This window comes from Canis lupus, chromosome 18 (genome assembly GCF_011100685.1).
Source record: "Canis lupus familiaris isolate Mischka breed German Shepherd chromosome 18, alternate assembly UU_Cfam_GSD_1.0, whole genome shotgun sequence".
NCBI classification, from domain to species: domain Eukaryota; kingdom Metazoa; phylum Chordata; class Mammalia; order Carnivora; family Canidae; genus Canis; species Canis lupus.
Window position 1 is genome coordinate 40,217,245 of NC_049239.1, and position 20,510 is coordinate 40,237,754.

At 34.9% G+C, this 20,510-nt stretch overlaps 1 pseudogene; it reads right to left on the reverse strand.

Annotated features, from left to right (window-relative positions):
- Positions 7,666 to 8,598, reverse strand: OR8I2P (olfactory receptor family 8 subfamily I member 2, pseudogene; annotated as a pseudogene).

Here is a 20,510-nt window from a genome sequence, read left to right on the forward strand (position 1 = left end):
CAAAAGCCAATGGTAGCCCAATCGCCAGAATCCTGTAAGTCTACTTTAACATACAAAAATTCCTTTGGAAACTTCTTTTATCTCTACTCTCCATGATACATGTTGGCAGCATATGACCCAACAATATACATCTGAAGAGTCTCATGAGTAAGGTTTTATTAGAAGTAATAAATGACCTTTTCCTAACAGTAGCTGCCCCCTCAAGGTCCTGGAAACCTTACTTCCAAATTCCTAAGAGTCTTACGCTACCCCCTTCCTTACTTGAAAGTATTTAATGGACCACTCTTTATGACTCTGTCACAGCTCTTTCCACCCAAAGATCCTGTCCCTGTGCTTTAATAAAATCACCTTTTTGCACCCGACATCTCAAGAATTCTTTCTTGACCTTCGTCTCTGTACCTCACCAACATTCCAAAACTACATCATTTGGAGAACACGAAGGGACCCCTCACTCTAGAGAGCTTTCTTTCTGTTCTCACCTTCACTTAATAAACCATCACCACACCCTTTTGTGTCTACGAGATTCAGTCTTCAACTCTGAGAGACAAGAACCCTGCAACTGCAACAATAATACTTACTGTGAACGAGTTGGGGGGAAAAAAAAAAAACCTTCTTCCAATATTATCTGCCTAGAAGTTTTTCAATGTCAAGTTCTGCTTACAAATCAAATATAAAAACCATTTGAGTTGAAAATTTCTGTAATATAATATTTGTTTTCTTTGAGATAAGTTCTTTTTAAATTTTACTGTATTCATTTTGTTTTGTTCTGAGATAAAAATCAATCAACCTAGTGATTTTGCTCAGTTCCTGGTCAAATGAAAATATGCTAGGAAATTATTTTTAAAAATACCAGGAAGCTATAGTGAACATAGGCAGAGCAGAGTATGTCTTATTTGTCATCCTGTTAATTCCAGGGCACTTCATTTACTGGGGACCAAAAGTAATGCAAGGTATGGTCATCCCTGCGGACCAATTCCCAAGGAAGATTGCTTGGCATGTTTCCAAGGACAAAAGTTTACATTTAGTTAAGGACTAAATGTAGCTGTGTAAGGTTTGGGAAAATACTTGCCTTTTGCCTTAAAAGCCATACAATCAAGAGCCTGATGGCTTGATTTTCTTTGTGATTCTCTAAATTTTTACTGGGATGGTGAAGAAGCCATATCTATTTTTCTTGCTTTCAAATTCATCAATTGTTGCCTAAGTTTTAATATTCTATTTCCCCTACTTTATTAGGTTTGTGGGAAAGGAAAAAATAATATTCCCTCTATTTATCTAGATTCTTGGCTGAGACATCCCCAATCCTCTCATAATAAAAGACATAGTAACAAAATAAAAACAAAAGTTTAATAACCTGTATACTTCCTGTATGCTTGGAAGACTGTAAGCAGAAAAAGTTAGGGGGTCTCCAGAAAAAGAAATAAGATAAAGCTTTCTTGAGATAAGAAAAATCATTTCAGGCCCTGGCCATCTTATGTTCTATGCATGACCAGCCTTCTTACCCAAGCATATTCTTGAGTTATTTTTGCAGAATTTAAACCTCTTTGAGCACTCGAATCATGGATAAATTGGATCCAGACAATTGATAATACTAACCCTTAGCTACCCTCCCCCGACTTTGATTAACTATGACCTTGATTCTATAACCATAAAATGACTTTTGGCCTAGTCCTATACTGAGTTCCCCCTTTGTAAGCCCCTTCATGAATATGCATGCACTCTTAGCTCAAAATTTCCCCAGTTTGGTTGTTTGAGGAAGCACTGTTTAGGGAAACATTCCCAGTGTTTTCCTTTCCTTGTTGCAAGTAAAATCCGTCTTTTCTACTCTTCGGCTTTGTTGTGTCTTCTGGTTCCACATCCAGTTTCAGGTAACAAGATGACAAGGAAAACTAATACCCCAATTAAAACTAATACCTTAATGGCTCATCAAGTGGAGATTTTATTTAAGATGGTTTTACTTAAACCAAAGCTTTTTTGTTTTTTGTTTTTTGTTTTTTTTGTCTTTAGCAGGAAATTTTATTTAAGATGGTTTAAATGAAAGACCTTGGCAGGTGCAGACCAGTTATAGGAGATTACCAGGAAAATCACAGTAAATACTCTTCCTAGTACAAATAGGGAAATATTTATACAAATAGAAATTTCCCTTATAAATGTGAATGTCTTTTTTTATAAATAAATTAATTTTTTATTGGTGTTCAATTTACCAACATACAGAATAACACCCAGTGCTCATCCCGTCAAGTGCCCCCCTCAGTGCCCATCACCCATTCACCCCCATCCCCTGCCCTCCTCCCCTTCCACCACCCCTAGTTCGTTTCCCAAGTTAGGAGTCTTTTTCTTCTCCCTTCCCTTATATTCCCTTTCACTGTTATTTATATTCCCCAAATGAATGAGAACATGTCTCTTACAAAAGCATAAATTCTACTTGGTTTTCAGAGCTGCTCCTGTGTCTATTGTTTCTTAAAAATAACTAGTTAAAGATAACTCTTATGCCAAACATGAACATTTTGGGGGTGGCGAATTTTATTTCCCTTTAGACTGAATTTATTGTTTTTGCTTCTGCACCTAGTAAAAACTGCTTGTTTTATTTACTTTCTGTTTAATAATGCAGGAAATTAATATTTGCATTATTAATCTCAGTGTTGCTTTACTTTTAGCTTATATGTAGTAGTATTAGTTATTCCTTCTATGGCTCATTATGTAGATAATGCAAAGTTACATTTGTTTTATTTCCCATTTGATTAAGAGTAATTAGATATTTTAAAAATTCTTTATTTTTAGTTTTCAAGCTAAACAATGCATTTTTTCTTTTTTATATATTCAATTTTATTTATTTATTTTTTAAGACTTTATTTATTCATGAGAGGCACAGAGAGAGAGAGAGAGAGAGAGAGAGAGGCAGAGACACAGGTAAAGGGAGAAGCAGGCCCCATGCTGGGAGCCTGATGGGGAACTTGATCCAGGGTCTCCAGGATCACGCCCTGGGCTGAAGGTGGTGCTAAACTGCAGAGCTACCCGGGCTGCCCTATATATTAATTTTAAGTGGTATTGCACTGAAGTCAGAAAGTGGGACTCCTTTAAGTTCAATTTTGTACATTTATCAAAATTGATGGATTAATTACAATCAACTAGTATAAAAGGCTCATAGATGCTAGGAAAAAAAGATTCAAATGTTGATATGAAAGTATGGCCTTACCAACTATAGCATTTATAGTTCTAAATACTATAAATTCTCAGCAAGAAGAAACAAAGAAAATACAAATATTGTGATACAACATGTAAATGAAAAGTATTATAAGAAAATAAAATGTAGAACAGCTTAGGGGATGGTGGGTCCTGGAGTAAGGACATGAGGAAGCAATCAGAAATAGTGTGGTCAAGGTGGGCTTCAATGAAAAATTGGTATCTGAGTAAATATTTGAAGGATTTGAAAAATTAGTCATGTTGGTACGTGGGAGAACAGTGTCTCAGAAAAAGGGAACATCAGTGCAAAAGCCCCGTTCATTGGATGGGCCATGAAGTTTGCAGAATAGCAAGGACCATGTAGTAAGTATCCTTCTATGCTGGGGACTGAGGAGACCAGAAAAATAACAATGAAGTATCTGTATGTCAGTGATGACAAGTGCTCTGGAGGAAAAAAAAAAAAAAGTGAAAAGATTTTTTGGAGACAGCTGGACTCACTCTCTTAAATTTTTTTTTCTTTTTCAGAGAAGTCTTCAATGATAGGGTCACACTGAAAGAAGTGAAGTAGACAGCCACAAAAATATCGGGATGATGTGTTGTTCAGGCAAATGGAATAGTAACAATAATGTTCTATAAAATTAGTTCCTTCTTCTTGAAGCCCGGGTCCATCTTGTCAGTGTAGATGGAAGAACAAGCACTAGAGGTTAAATGAACCCTGGGCATGGCACCAGTCAAGGAACACATAGGCCTAGGTTCAGAGGATAAAGATGGTTATCATTCAATGGACCCTATAGGACAAATAGTTAACCAGCATTACCCTAGGGATATAATCATCAGATGCACCTAATGAACTCTCTGACATAAAGAATAAAGATATATATTTTTTTCAGATTCCAGGTCTCTTGAAATGGAAGAGATCTCCAGAGGACCAGATGAAGTGGTACCAGAACAGTTGCTGGCATGACTTCATGGGCCTCCAGCCAATGCATCCACCTACTCAGGAGACCATTGCCACAGATTTTGCCCTTAAAATTCCTCACTTGCAAGACATCAGGTGTTTGGGATCTTAGAACATCAGCTCCCTGTTCTCCTGGATGGTGCCACTCCAATAGTGTATCTTTCTCCACAGCAAAGCCTCAGTGTCCATTTTATTGCCTTGCTACGCATTGGTTGGAGAAACTCTCCTATGCTGTGGTTATATTCCTAATGTTTTATATCACTTTATTTTGGTAAAAATTGTGTAAAAAATATAATATACCGGAGTTTGTATTTTTTTTCCAAATTTTTATTTAAATTCCAGTTAGTTAACATGTAGTGTAATATTAGTTTTTAGTGTAGAATTTAGTGATTCAGTACTTATATACTAGACTCCATGCTCATCACAACAAATGCCTTTCTTAATTCCCATCACCTATTTAAGCCATCCTCCCACCCACCACCCCTCTGGTAACTATCAGTTAGTTCTCTATAGTTAAGAGTCTGTTTCTTGGTTTGCCTTTCTCTCTCTCTCTCTCTCTCTCTCTCTCTCTCTCTTTTATCTCTATGTTCATTAGTTTTGTCTCTTAAATTCCACATGAGTGAAATCAGATGGTATTTGTTTTTCTCTGACTGACTTATTTCATGTAGCGTAATACTCCCTAGATCCACCCACATCATTGAAAATTGTAAGATTTTATTCTTTCTTATGGCTGAGTAATATTCCATTGTCTCTCTCTATATATATGTACCATATCTTCTTTATTCATTCATTATTTGATGGATATTTGGGCTCTTTCCATAATTTGGCTATTATTGATACTGCTGCTATAAACATTGGTAAGTTTGTATATTGACTCACTCTTTGTCTTTGTCTTTTTAGAAGATAGTCTTTGTCTTTTTAGGAGAATGTATTACACTTAATGAATATAAAATTAGTTATATTTTCTCTAGTATAGTTACATTTCATAATACCATTATTTCTAGTTTGCTTTCCTGAAATATTTTCCTTTCTTACTTCTCTTTTAGCTATTTTTAGATAGTTCACACATTTGCTGTCCCATATTTTGAAAGGTAAATATTCAGTACAAAATCTTGACTTATGCTATACTACTTTCTCCAATTATAGTACAATATTCTGACATTTCTTTCTGCATAAGCCTCTAATCTTTGTGTATGAACACAAGTGTGTTTAACTCTACCTAATATCAAGAAGTCAATTTCATTCAATATGTTTTATTTTCATTGCATAATTTGCCTCTTCAGTTGCTCCTATAATACTTCTTAAAATAATACAAATTAAGAAAAAACAATCTTATGATTTGTTTTTTATAAAAGGTATGCTAAAGGTGGTGAATAGATTGCAAGTTAAAGGAATACACATGGTTAACAGGGATTTTATAAAGGCACCAGATTGAAAAAAAAAATGACTGAACCAAACAAAACAAAAACAACCCAGCATCTTTATATTGAAGACCGATGTATCAAATATATTTTAAATGAAATAATTTTTTCAGCATATTTTTAAAAATATTTTATTTATTTATTCATGAGAGACTCAGAGAGAGAGAGAGAGACAGGCAGAGACACGGGCAGAGGGAGAAGCAGGCTCCATGCCAGAAGCCCAATGTGGGACTCAATCGCAGGACTCCAAGATCATGCCCTGAGCCAAAGGCAGACGCTCAACTGCTGAGCCAACCAGGTGTCCCTTCAGGATATTTTTTAAAGAAGATGTCTGGCAAATTAAACATACCATAATCACTTCTGAGACATAGTCCCAGAGGTTATGAAGTTGATTATCTGGATTGGTCAATAGCAAAAGTTCTAGGAGAGTTTTCCAGACAGAGGACTGAATAAATGACAAAGATACACATGTCCCATTGTGAAAAGAAGTGTATTACAGAGTCAGGAACAAATAGTACAAATAGTAGCTAGAGGAAAGAATAATGGGAGGTATACAGCAACAAATATAAAGAAAATATTGAAAAACATAGATGGTAATTTAATCATAACTTTGGACAAATAAAATATATTTCTACTTCTTATGATGAACAAGAAGAGTGTGTCGTGTTTTTGCTCCTAGAAATCATATTTAAAAAGTAATATTAAAAAAAGTTAGATGAATGGTTTTTTAATACTAAATAAATATTAAATCTTGAAATTATTTATAGCAGAATACACATGCAATGCAAGTGAAGATAAAAATAACACATAGTATTAGAACCAGGGTAAATATAAGTAATGTGCAAAAGCCTCACAATTATTCAGAAAATGAGCACCGTATTTAGAATGCATGAATGAAAATCCATGGTAGAAAGAGGAAAAAAATATAATCAATTTAATAGTTCTCAATGATGTTGATGAAAAATCTTCAGAGCAACCAGTCTAAATCAGACACTGTGCTTAGAAGAAAAAAAAATCTCTTCTAGGCTTCATAAACAGAAATGAGTAATAAGATAGATACACAGTAGCCTCAGTAGGCCCATAAATTAAAGCATAGTATGTTTCCTAAGTTGTCCTTTATAAGGACTTTGTAAGGCAAAATGTTGCATTGTAAAATGAAGTTTGCAGGAGTCAGACCCTAGTAATATTGATCAGAGAAGAAAATTTAAAACTCCAAAGCAAATACATACATATGCACACACAGATCCCTTCCCATAAATTACCTTCAGCCACTCCCAAGATTGAAAACTGATTTTCTTTATAGAAAATTTGTTTATGATGTATGAGATATGAGTTCACTCCAATTATTTTAAATCATATACACCAAGTATAATTCTGTGTATACTTATTTCCGTATCCTAACCCTTAAAGTCCTTTGAGAAGAAATTAATTAATTGGCATAGTTATTTACTATATAGACTTTACAAAGCATTTCTGCCTGATTTTGAAAAGTAATCTCTGTAATATACTTCCAAATGTCTCAGGAATTGTGCCGCAGTTACACACACACACACACACACACACACACACACACACTTCTAAATGCTTATCAACTGCTTAAACTTTGGAAAGAAATTCAATTTTTTTGAATTCAAATTCAAAATAATAATAAATTTTATTATTAATAAATAATAATTTCAAAATGAATAAAAAAATTCAAATTTTTTTAAGAAATTAAACTCTGCTGTGTTTGATGGAGACCATACTCTATAAATATCACTTTTTGTCATCAAAGGTCACATTTCACAGATAAATGTTCAAAATTTAAGTGTATGGCAAAACAAATCCACATGATCAGAGATTCCTGTATTAACCAGTGTCTGTCGTCATGGTGTTTGCACCTCACTGTGCAAACAGTATATATAATCTACATGCTGAAATACACTCCTAATATGTTAGTTCAGTTATTCTAGATAAACAAAATAATAATTAACTACCCAAATTTCAAGTCTCTAAGTTATAATTTAATTTGTGTTAAACCTGTTTTTTGGGTTTACGACTAATTGATGGAACAATCAAATGCCTGAAGCCATCCAGGTGTGTTTTAATGGTAACGTCACAGATTTGTCATGATAGAAGTTTTCTGTGTATGACTCTCAGGAGAGCATTTTTCACATCTTTGTTCCTCAGACTGTAGATCAGTGGATTCAGCATTGGAATGACAATGGTATAGAAGACAGATGCCACCTGTGCCTGGGTCAGGGATGATGTGTTATCAGGCTGCAAATATGTGAAAATCAGAGACCCATAGAAGATAGTTACACCCATGAGGTGGGATGCACAGGTGGAAAAGGCCTTCTGTCTGCCTGCTGTAGACTGGATCCTCAGGATGGCTGAGATGATGGCAGTGTAAGTGACCGTGATGAGGAGCAGGGAACTGAGAAGTGTGATCCCAGCTAAAATAAAGATCACCATTTCTGTGCTGAATGCATCTGCACAGGATAGGGCCAAAAGAGCTGTGGTATCACAGAAGAAATGATTGATGCTGGAATCACAGAATGACAAACTACTTATCACACAGACTGATACCAGAGAATTTGTGAAGCCTATTGCATATGGCAGGGCTCCCAGCCAGTTGCACACTTTCTGGGACATAACCACTGAGTACAATAGAGGATTGCAGATGGCTATGTAGCGGTCATAGGCCATTGACCCCAGAAGAAAACACTCACTGCACACCAAACCCACAAAAAAGTACATTTGAACAAAGCAGGCAACAAAAGAGATGGTTTTCTGTTGGGATTGGAAATTTACCAGTGCCTTGGGTGTTACAGTGGAGGAATAAAATATGTCAATGAATGCTAAGTTGCTAAGAAAAAAGTACATTGGTGTGTGAAGCTGAGAGTCAATTCTGATTAACATGATCAGCCCAAGGTTCCCCAAAACAGTGAACAGATAAATAAAGAGAAACATTAAGAAAAGACTGACTTGTAGTTCAGGGTAATTTGCAAATCCAGAGAGGATGAAGACCGTCACCTCAGTGAAATTGTTTCCAGCCATTTGTATCAACTCAGGCCTTTGACTTACCTGCTGAATAATAGAATAACAGTAACAAAAATTAGAGAATGATTCAAGCTTAAAGACTTAATAATCAGGTTTGACTTAGACTCCAATAACAAGAGAGTAAAAGATGGCAAGCACATATTAAAGACTTCAAGCAACTTTATACATGATTTTCCTTTTTAAAAAAAATAGAATTGGAAGACACTAATAAAAAATTCCAAGTTGACAACTGCATAGAACTGATAGCACTCTAAGAGGTAGCTCTCTGGAATGGTTTTGGAAGATAGTTCTCCTGAGATACACCATCTTCTACCTCAGCCTATCTTTGGGCTCATCTTCACAACGGTTCCTATTCTTGCCCAACGCGTTTAACAAACATTTAATCAATGAAGGCACTTTCTCTTGTCTATTATTAGAGGCATTTTTCTTAAGGCTTACTGGAAGATGCAGGCATGCAAAAAAGGAAAAGGTTTTCAGTGTGAAGAGCACACACTCACACACACACATTTATAGAAAGAAGTTGATAAGATCAGACTTACCTGGGATGTAGTTATCCAAAGGACATTTTCTCTGTGAGCCATCTTCCAGTTATTTTCAGGTTTATGATCAAATGACAGGAAGAGAAAACATCATGCAATATCCACTAAATTCGTCATTAATTTTTTACCTACATTTGCCTCTCTTTCAGCTCTGGATCTCATGAATTATAAATACGATGGCTTTGATCTGTTGGTGTGGTTTAGCCCAGAACTCTATTTCCTATATAGTGGACCTTTACTGATCTTATAGGCTGATGAAAAAAAAATGCTGAAGTTGAGGAAATCTCTGGGCAATGTGTCTGTTACCTCTCACTGATGGAATAGAAACAACAGCCAAATTAACTAAGATAACTAATTTTATGTGCCTTCCTAAGAATTAAAATCTAATGTTTTAGCTCAAATCTAGATTCATATTCAGAAAAGTTTTGTTCTTCATATTTTTAAAGCAGTCTCAGAGCAAAAGATAGTCTTCAGAAATCTAGTGTGTTAACAGTCTCCTTATAGCAGCATGTGTTCCTCAAACTCTCAAACTTGTGTCATAAAGGAATTCATCAATTAGTTTCTTTAATCTCTTGAGATTTACATTTTAATTGTACCCCAAGGTCTATTCTTAATTTGCCTGCGATAGATCTCCAATGGAAATGTTTAGAAATATATTCCCTCCTTTTGTGTATTTTAGTTTAAATGGCTATAGACATACTGACAAATGTAATTGATATAGTTTTGATAAGTTTTTTATATTATTAACATATATGTAATATATACATGATACATGTTTATATAATATAAATTATATATTTAAATATATTAAAATATTTTATATAATGATGAATACATTCAAAGTATATCTGAAAACTCAATTTTCCATCCATTCTCTTAATTTTTCAATATTTATTTATTTATTCATTTATTTTCATTTTTATTTGTTTATTCTTTTTTAACTCTTTTTTAAAAGATTTTATTTATTTATTTATTCATGACAGACACACAGAGAGAAGCAGAGACACAGGCAGAGGGAGAGTCAGGCTCCTCACAAGGAGCCTGATATGGGACTCAATCCCAAGACCTGGATCACACCCTGAGCCAACGGCAGATGCGCAAAGTGCTGAGCCACCCAAGTGTCCCTGTTTAATTATTCTTGAGAGACAAAGAGAGAGCATGAGGGAGGGACAAAGGGAGAGGGAGAGAGAGGATCCTAAGGAGGCTCCACTCCCAGCACAGAGCCCACTGTGGTGCTTGATCTCACATCCCTGAGATCATGACCTGGGCCTAAATCAAGAGTCAGATGCTTAACCGACTGAGCCACCCAGACTCCCCTCAACACATACCTATTAAGCAGTTATTAAATGGCAGATACAGACAGGACTAGCTTTATTGCACTTCACTTTATTGTGCTTCACAGATATTGGTTTTTATTTTTATTTTCTTAACAAATTGAAGGTTTGTGGCAATTCTGTGTCAGCAAGACTGTAGGTGCCATTTTTCCGATATCATTTACTTGCCTTGTGCCTCTATATTACGTTTGGCAATTCTTGCAATATTTTGATGTTTTGCATTATTATATTTGCATGCTGAAATCTCATGAGAAAACTTTAATGGATGAGGAATTACTTCTTATGAATGAGCAAAGAAAATAGTTTCTTGAGATGGAATCTACTTTTTCTGTTGCAAAAGTCATAAAGACTGTTGAAATGATAAAGGGCTTAGAATATTACATACACCTAATTGATAAAACAATGAGAGAGTTTGGGAGAATTGACTCCAATTTTAATGAAGTTTTACTGTGAGTGAAATGCTATGCAAAATAATCAATTACATGCTACACAGAAATTATTTGTGAAAGGAAGAATCTGTTGATGCAGCAAACTTCATTTTCATCATGTTTTAAAAAATTGCCTCAGCCACCCCAATCGTCAGCAACCACCACCTTGATCAGTTAGCAGCCACTGACACTGACACAAGATCCTCCACTAGTACAAAAAATTATAACTCACTGAAAGCTCAGATGATGGTTAACATTTTTATCAATAAAGCACTTTTTAAAATATTTTTATTGAAGTTTGATTTACCAACATATAGTATAACACCCAGTGCTCATCCCATCAAGTGCCCTCCTCAGTGCCCGTCACCCAGCCACCCCGTCACCCCACCCCCCACCCGTCTCCCCTTCCACTACTCCTTGTTCGTTTCCAAGAGTTAGGAGACTCTCATGTTTCGTCACCATCTTTAGTTTTTCCAAAGCACTTTTAAATTAAAGTGTGCGCATTGTTTTTTTTTTAGACATAATGTTATTAAACACTTAATAATAGACTACAGCATAATGCAAATATATCTTTTAAAACCAAAAAACTCATTTGACTCACTTTATTGTAGTGATCTAGAACCAAACATGCAATATCTCTGAGGTGTGTGTATATTATGTTTTGTGTCAGATTGCAAAGATGAGAATGATATTGTATCTACTTTACATTATTTAGAGTTAATTGCTTCTTTCAAGATTCAAAGTTTGACTCAGTTCTTTGATAGTTTGATATTTGGTGAGCCTATAGGTATAGGTATAGAGGTTGCCAGTGCATAATTAGTATAAGGAATATGGTTGACCATGGTATAGGATCAGGGACATTCAATAAGTATCAGTTCAGTTGAATTCACGTTTGCTTATTAACCCATTTTGAGTTCTAGTGGTTAATCAGCTATATTTAATATTTTGCTTAGGTATTTTTAGTTTTGAGTTTACTTTACACAACTTTGTAAGTGTTAATATCTTACTTAATCACAGTACAATTATTGACACTTAAAAATTTCCATTGAATCAATAATATTAACTAAACTGCAGATTTTATTCAATTTCACCAGTTTTTCCATAAAGGCCTTTTTCCTATTCCAGGATCCAATCCAGAACAGCATGCTGGCATTCATGTCATTTCTCCCTGGTCTCCTATTAACTGTGACTGTCCCATTTTCTTTCCCTTTTTAACATGACTGTGATACTTGTCAAGATTACTCACCAAGTGGGATGTCTGGGTGGCTCAATGGTTGAGCATCTGCCTTTGGCTCAGGGCGTGATCCCATAGTTCTGGGTTTGAGTCCCACATCAGGCTCCCTACATGGAGCCTGCTTTTCCCTCTGCCAATGTATCTGCCTCTGTGTGTGTGTGTGTGTGTGTGATGAATAAATAAATAAAATATTTTAAAAAAAGGTTTCTCATCAAGCATTTTATAGAATGTCCCTCAATTAAAGATTACCTGATATTTTTCTTATGCTTAAATTAAGGTCATTCATTACAGGGAAAAGTGACAGAGAGGTGGTATGTTTGCCCTTTCATCTTCTCCAGGGATACAGGATGTCAATAAGCGATATTACTAATGATTTAAACTTGATCACTTACTTGACGTGGTATTTGCCAGACTTTTTGACTATAAAGTTAGGACTTTTCTTTGTAATTTATGCATACTTGGGGAAGGCACTTCAGACTATGTAAATATCCCATTTATTCTTTTGGGCATCCATTGATATGTTCCTTCTACCAATTAATACTCTGTTGATTTGTAGCAAATTTCCATTTCCCCATTTTTTCCAAATTTATTTTTTTTTATTTTGGTGAAAAGATTTAGATTTATTTATTTATTTTTTAATAAATTAATTTTTTTTGGTGTTCAATTTACCAACATACAGAATAACACCCAGTGCTCATCCCGTCAAGTGCCCCCCTCAGTGCCCGTCACCCATTCACCCCCACCCCTCGCCCTCCTCCCCTTCCACCACCTCTAGTTCGTTTCCCCGAGTTAGGAGTCTTTTTCTTCTCCCTTCCCTTATATTCCCTTTCACTGTTATTTATATTCCCCAAATGAATGAGAACATACACTGTTTGTCCTTCTCCGATTGACTTACTTCACTCAGCATAATACCCTCCAGATTTAGATTTAGATTTAGAACTAGCCTGCTGGACTCAGTTTAGATGATCCCAATTTTGTTGGCAACATTCAAAGTATCATCTCCAAAGAGCCAGTGGATCATATGCCTTCTCTCCATCAGGCCTGAGCAGGGTGTTGACTTTGGCCACATCATTGTCACAGAGTTTCTTCACAGCCTGTTTGATCTGGTACTTGTTGGCCTTGACATCCACAACGAACACTAGCGCACTGCTGTGTTCTATTTTCTTCATGGCTAACTAGGTAATCAGGAGGAACTTGATGACACAGTAGTCAAGACTGCTTCTCTTAGGGATGCTCTTTGGAGAATATTTGGGCTGCCTTCAGAGAGCAGTGTCTTGGGCTATGGGAAGGTAGGTGATGTGCAGATCTTCTTTTTTATTGTGACCATGGATGCTTGTTAGCACCATTTTCTTGGCCTTCACAACCTCTGGTTTGGCTTCAGCTTTGGGAGGAGCCAGGGTCTTCCTTCTTCACCTTCCATGCCACCTTCATGAAAGGGCCTTTCAACATATTTTAATTGAAATTATTCTGTAAGGAAGAGTTGTTTTATCTTCTCTGTGTATTTATTTAGTTAGCTAATTATACGAGCATGTACTCACTGTAATTGCTTTTTCTTTAGGTTATCCAACACTACCATCATTTATTTTGTTGCTCAAATTGTTCTATGTCTGCTAATGAAACTACCAATGAATTTGTGCCTGTATGCTTGGCTCTTTGGTATTGCTCTTGTCTTTTTTTTTTTTTTTTCCACCTCTTACATTCTGGCAGCACATAAGCTCCAGGCTTATCTCATACTTTCCTGGACTCAGCTCTCAAAACAACTACTTCTCCAAGGAACTTTGCCATCTTTTATGGGAAGATGGTATTTGGAAATCAGAATCTGGACTACATAGTCTATTTATACGTATGCATCCATATTTTTCCCTTATGTCACACATACTTTATAATTATAACTTTTCAAATGAAGACTCTGTGCTATAGTTTGAAATGTTAAAATTTAGGAACCATAATTCTGAGTTTATGTCTTGAAATACCACTTACTACCTTTATGGCCCTGAAAACATTTCTTAATCTCTTTAATTCTCAGCATCCATGTCTGCCAAATGACATTAGTCACTTCTGCCTCATGTGTTTGTGAAGATGAAATTAAATATTATATACAAGACATCCTATATAATATTGAGGATATACTAGGTATTAAATCGATGTTTGTTTCATGTATTAATATAAATAAGGTTGCAATAATCTATTATATCTATACACCTATGTTTATTAAACTGTTTTCTCCACCATTGGACACTTATGTTCATCCTGATTTCTCTCTCTCTCTTTTTTTAAAAAGTAATTCAGAATAAACCTTAACTTGTTTCTATTAGTTAAATAGCCAGAAGCATTATTTTGGGGCCACGCTTATGTCTTTTTGTTACATATTAGTGGGACACATTCCTGACAAATTTTAATTTCCATGAAGATTATCCCAGATCATCAGTGTCATCATAACCTTGCCTCTATTGACCATTTACATCTTACCAAGCTCCATATATAATAAAGCTCAATAAATCAAAGGTAATTCTTCCAGGTATTTATTACTATTCATTAGCAATATTTCCTTATATCTTTGTTTACTATTTATATAACCATCACTTCAAATATTATTGAAAATCTGACTTCTATAAGTGGCTGAATTTTTTAATAAACTGTACTAGATGGAAAACCTCCTAATTTAAAATTTATCTTCATTTACTCCTCAATATCTAATACGTTATTACATCACAGGTAAAAAAAAAAAAAAAAACAAAAACAAAAACACAACACTGTTTAAAATACTTAACTCGGGATCCCTGGGTGGCGCAGCAGTTTGGCACCTGCCTTTGGCCCAGGGCGTGATCCTGGAGACCCAGGATCGAATCCCACATTGGGCTCCCGGTGCATGGAGCCTGCTTCTCCCTCTGCCTATGTCTCTGCCTCTCTCTCTCTCTCTGTGACTATCATAAATAAATAAAAAATTAAAAAAAAACTTAACTCACTGATATATTAAACAAGTAAGTATTACGCACCTGCTATGTGATAATCACTAGCCCAGTAATCCTGAAACTATGAAGTTGAATGAGTCTTTTCCTTATAGGACTAAATAGTTCAGAGGAGGAATGAAAAGTAAAAACAAAATTTCACAATCCATTGTTACAATACATTGTGCAATGATAGAACAATGGAGGAAATCAAATTTTTCAAGGATGTTATCAAGAAAATTGTTACAATGATGGGAATTCTTGCTCTTGGCCCTTGAGAATGATTAAAGATAAGTATAAATGGTCCAAGAAATTTGGACTTCTTATTAAAATGAGAGAGCATATGTGGCATTGAGGAAAGAATTATGACCAAAACCTTTTTCTGAGATAAGAAGAGAGACACATTGCAGGGAAAGGAAGCAATGGAAGAAGTCAGAAGACTATTTCAATAGTAAGGGTTCAAGAAGATAGGGCCTGAACTGAGACAACAACACTGATAATTAATGAAGAAAAGGAAACTTATTTTAAGGGTATTTGGGAGCCAGAGCCAATAACATCTAATACAATAAATATTTGAATAAAGTAGGATAGAATCTAGGCTGACTTGCTAGGTATTTGGCTGGTGTGATTTAATGTACATAAATACTTCTATACAGAAAAACATAATATAAGAATAGAAATTAGGTGCAGGGACAGTGGTGAGATTTCTTTAAAATGCTGGGTTTTAGAAATTTGAAGGACATCCAGAGAAAGACCTATTTCTCTTTGGTGAGCTATAAAATGCTCAGATGTCTAAAAAAGTATGAATGTATTTCTCACTTAGACTTTTTTAGTTATCTTAATTAGTTTGCAAAACAAATTGCTCTGTAGCATCATGTGCAGTTATAAGAGAACAGGACTAAAATTCAGACTGCCACTAATTACCCACCGAATAATGAGCCCAAATGCATATATAATATATAGTTGCATTTCCTTCTCTTCAGTACTTGATTTTCTCACCAGAAGTACAGATTATAATGTCCCATTCAATTATAAATTTCTATGATTCTGAAAAAAGAACATGGTGCCAAAAAAGGCCATATTCACCTCTTTGACATTCATAAGTTGTAAACTATGTAACACCCATCAGCACAATACCTAACTGTTGAAATGACACTTTTAAGCCAATATACATAACATCCTTATGATGCTCAAACTGCTCCTTACAAATTGTCACCAAATTGTTGTCCACTTGTGGCTTGAATCCTTCAAGCAATCTTTATTCTCTATGCATCTCACTTGATCTCAAGATATCATATATTGCAAAGCCTCATTATTCCTGTTTGAAATATATTTCCACACAGCTTCTAGGAAGTCAAGGTAGTGTTAAAGATACATTTCTTTGATTTTCAAATGCATTGGAAAATCAAAAGTTCAAAACTTTTTAAAATTTTATAATTAGGGATCCCTGAGTGGCGCAGCGGTTTGGCGCCTGCCTTTGGCCCAGGGCGCGATCCTGGAGACCCGGGATCGAATCCCACGTCGGGCTCCCGGTGCATGGAGCCTGCTTCTCCCTCTGCCTGTGTCTCTGCCTCTCTCTCTCTCTCTCTCTGTGACTATCATAAATAAAAATTAAAAAAATAAAAATTTATTAAAAAAATTTTATAATTATATTCCTCCAAACCTTATAAAACATATTTAATCACTTTTTATGACATTTATTCAATAATAAGGCAATTATAATATATCCCTTGACCTTTTCACTTCCATATCCACTGACATGATATGTTTTTATAGCACTGTGGCTTTCCCCTGCAATAGAACTTAGCAAATTAAAACATTGAAATATGTAATATTCACACCTACATATATTAATTCAGGATTGCCTGACCCCTGTGGATTAAAGTATAACCAAACACCTTAATACCTTAATTTATCATACAAACTTCCTTCCTTCCTTCCTTCCTTCTTTCCTTCCTTCCTTCCTTCCTTCCTTCCTTCTTTCTTTTTTTCCTTCCTTCCTTCCTTCCTTCCTTCCTTCCTTCCTTCCTTCCTTCCTTCTTCCTTCCTTCCTTCCTTCCTTCCTTTCTTCTTTCTTTCTCTCTCTTTCTTTCTTTCTTTCTTTCTTTCTTTCTTTCTTTCTTTCTTTTTTTTTTCTTTCTTTATCTATAATAGCTTGATATATACACACCTTTATATATCTATAGATATAGATATATACTATTATCAGCATTGCACAGCTAACAGGCTTTTAAAAACAACAAAATCAAACATATATTCAGGTTGGCTATAGATATAAAGAAATAGACTATATTCACACACATGCCATAGAATTATATTAAATTACTGATTTTATTTTTAAAACATTAACCAGAAACAAGATCATCACAAAGTGCAGAAGTAGATGAAGCAAACTTCAGGGAAAACTTTGCTTGGTTAAGGTCATTTACTGATTGTTGGAATAACCATCTTTGTATATAACTAAGGTCTCATCAGATGGGAGAAGTTAATTTTGGTTGCTCTTTCATATATCTAACTGAAACTATTAAGAAAATTCACTCTACCAATTTATAACCTTTGTAAGAAATATTTAAGTACAGCTGACTTATTTGTGGTTTTAATGGCATTCCTAAATAATGCTTCTATCTATAATTGTACAATATTTCAAAATGATAATAACTTTTTATTTCATCTCATCCATTTGATTTAATATGCTTCTGTTTTCTTGATTTTGGCCCAATGACCATGCTCACATTCCTGTTTTTTAGTAATAAGAACAGAGGAAATATGTCCTCAAATTGCTTCTCATGAAATCAATTGATAATTTGGGGAAAGAAGAGCATAATCATTCATTGTATCTTCATTAATTTTAACATATGGGGTTTGACTTCCCTCATTTATGAGACTTTATCCCACAGTGCATTTATTATTTATTTCTGTGAGGCTATAATAACTAAAATTTTAAATAAATATAATTATATTGATGAAGGAATTACATTTTATTTGGAAAGTAATTTAGCAAAGTACCAAAAGAAATTGTTTCTATGTATTTTACCAAAGAATTTCATTATCAAAAATCTGTGAGATGAAAACAATTAGAAAAATAAAGATTTAATACAGACTTTATCATTATTATATAAATTTCTTTGCAAAACAAAAACCTAAGTACATAACATCAGGAGATGAATACTTTAGTAATCCCAACATAGAAATAAATTATAGTCTGTGATTATAAGATACCTGGAAAAGTGCTTGACATTGCCTAAAATCCCCATTATTAGGTGATAGTTTTGCTTTCAGAAGTTTGGCTATGACAATAATAGTGATTACTGAACAGCTGTTATATTAAAACATTTGACAGTGAGACTATTCTAGAAGAAAATATGGACTATATAGAAACAGTAAGATAAAATTTGCTTTAAAAGGGAGGGAAAACTGAGTGAGAAGTCATCAGAGAAGGAGACAAACAAACTGAGGGTTATTGGAGAGAAGGTGGAGGAGAGGGGGTAAGTGGATGATGGTCATGAGATGTGATGGGCACTGGGGGCTATATGCAACTGACAAATTATTGAACACTACATCTGAAACTAATAACATACTATATGTTAGCTAATTGAATTTAAATAAAAAGGATATTTTTTGAAAATAAAAAATCATATTACATATTTACCTAAAGTAAATTGTCAGGCAATGAGAAAAAAGTTCCATAGACTTATAGATTTTTAACAGCAAAGATTTATTGCTATGAGCTAAATATCATTCCATTTGATAAACATTCTTTTTACAAACTCAAAGCTGCTGTTTATTACATGTTACAAAAGTACCATTAGCCAAGGCTATGCTTTCTTTCTTAACAATTGTGGTGACAACAATGATACTAATCAGAGTTTTTGATGCATATCTGAGTAAGCAGAACAATAAATACTATATGGAATGATGAACATAAACAACATAGAGTTCTAACAGTCATTTGTTTAAAAAAACTATTGGCATTTTTCAAGTAGCTGTACTGTTTTATGGAAGTTTCCTAAGGGCCAATTTTAAGTCAATCCCTATTGTACTCTGGTATGACAGGATACCTTTGCATTTCCATTTTGGTATTTCTTTTAAAACTTGACAGTGAGAGTGCCTGGTTGACTCAGGCAATTAAACATGCAACTCTAGATCTCAGGGTATTGAATTCAAGCTCTATGTTGGGAGTGGTGCCTACTTTAAAAAAAAAATAAAAGGGAGTAATAATCAACTGGCAAAAATGGAACTTTCAGGATGCCTGGGTGGTTCAGCAGTTAAGTGTCCATCTTCAGCTCAGGCCGTGATCCTGGAGTCCCACATCGGGCTCCCTGCATGGAGCCTGCCTCACCCTCTGCCTATGTCTCTGCCTCTCTCTCTCTCTCTCTCTCTCTCTCTCTTTCTCTCATGAATAAATAAACAAAATCTTAAAAAAAAGAAATGGAATTGTCATAAAAAGGAGTTTGTGGAATTATTTTTTTAAGTTAAATATTCAAATTGTAATAGTTCTTAGGCAAAGATGGCATACAAAATGCACAGGCCTCCTATTTTACAGAAACAAGTAGAATTCCCTATGTGTATTTTGTATACCATCTTTGCCTAGAACCATTACAATTTGCTTGAATTCTACCTCTCAAACATTGATCTTACTGGTCTAGGGTGAATTTTTAACTCCATTGATCTGTACAATAGATCAGCTCCTCTAGAGTTGTAAAGAAAGAAGATTGAGTGCACTCTCTGGAACTGATTTCCACTGAGTTAGTAGAGATTCAAAGTAATAATTTGCAAATGTAAGGGATCCAAATTACATAGTGGCATAAAATTATTTTAAACTGGAGATGCCTGGGAATCAGTCAATGCATAAAGAGGCTTTTGCAGAGTTTCTCTTATCTGACTATGGCAGGAACCTCCAAGAATGAGTCTGCCATAATTGCTCTCTCCCTAGAGTTTTGTCTGCCAAGAGAGAAGACAGAGAAGACCACTTGCCTCTGTATAAACAAGAAATATCACAAAATTTCTTATTTCTCCTGTTTCCCTCAAAAGCACATTTGTTCTTCCCGTAGAAGCCTTTCCCCTACTAAATTAAGTATATGCACCCCCACCTCCAATTATTGAGCAAGCTACTTTTTTGTGCATCTTATTTATGTATGAATAAACTGTGTATTCACTTGTTAACCTGTCTTTTGTTGGTGAAGTTTACAGGTCCTCAAACCATAAACCTAACAGGACAGAGGAAATGTCTTCCATCCCAGACAGAATGATTGCAGGTATATGTATGTATAAATACGTGCATAATATATTTAATATATATCTGTGTGTTTCCAGAAGCCAATAATGAATACCATTTTTCTTCCAACAAATCTCATGGGTATTTAACAATGCACCTGCCTGCAGAATCAATAAACATCCCTTAAAGGTTTCTTCTAAAAAATTCATGG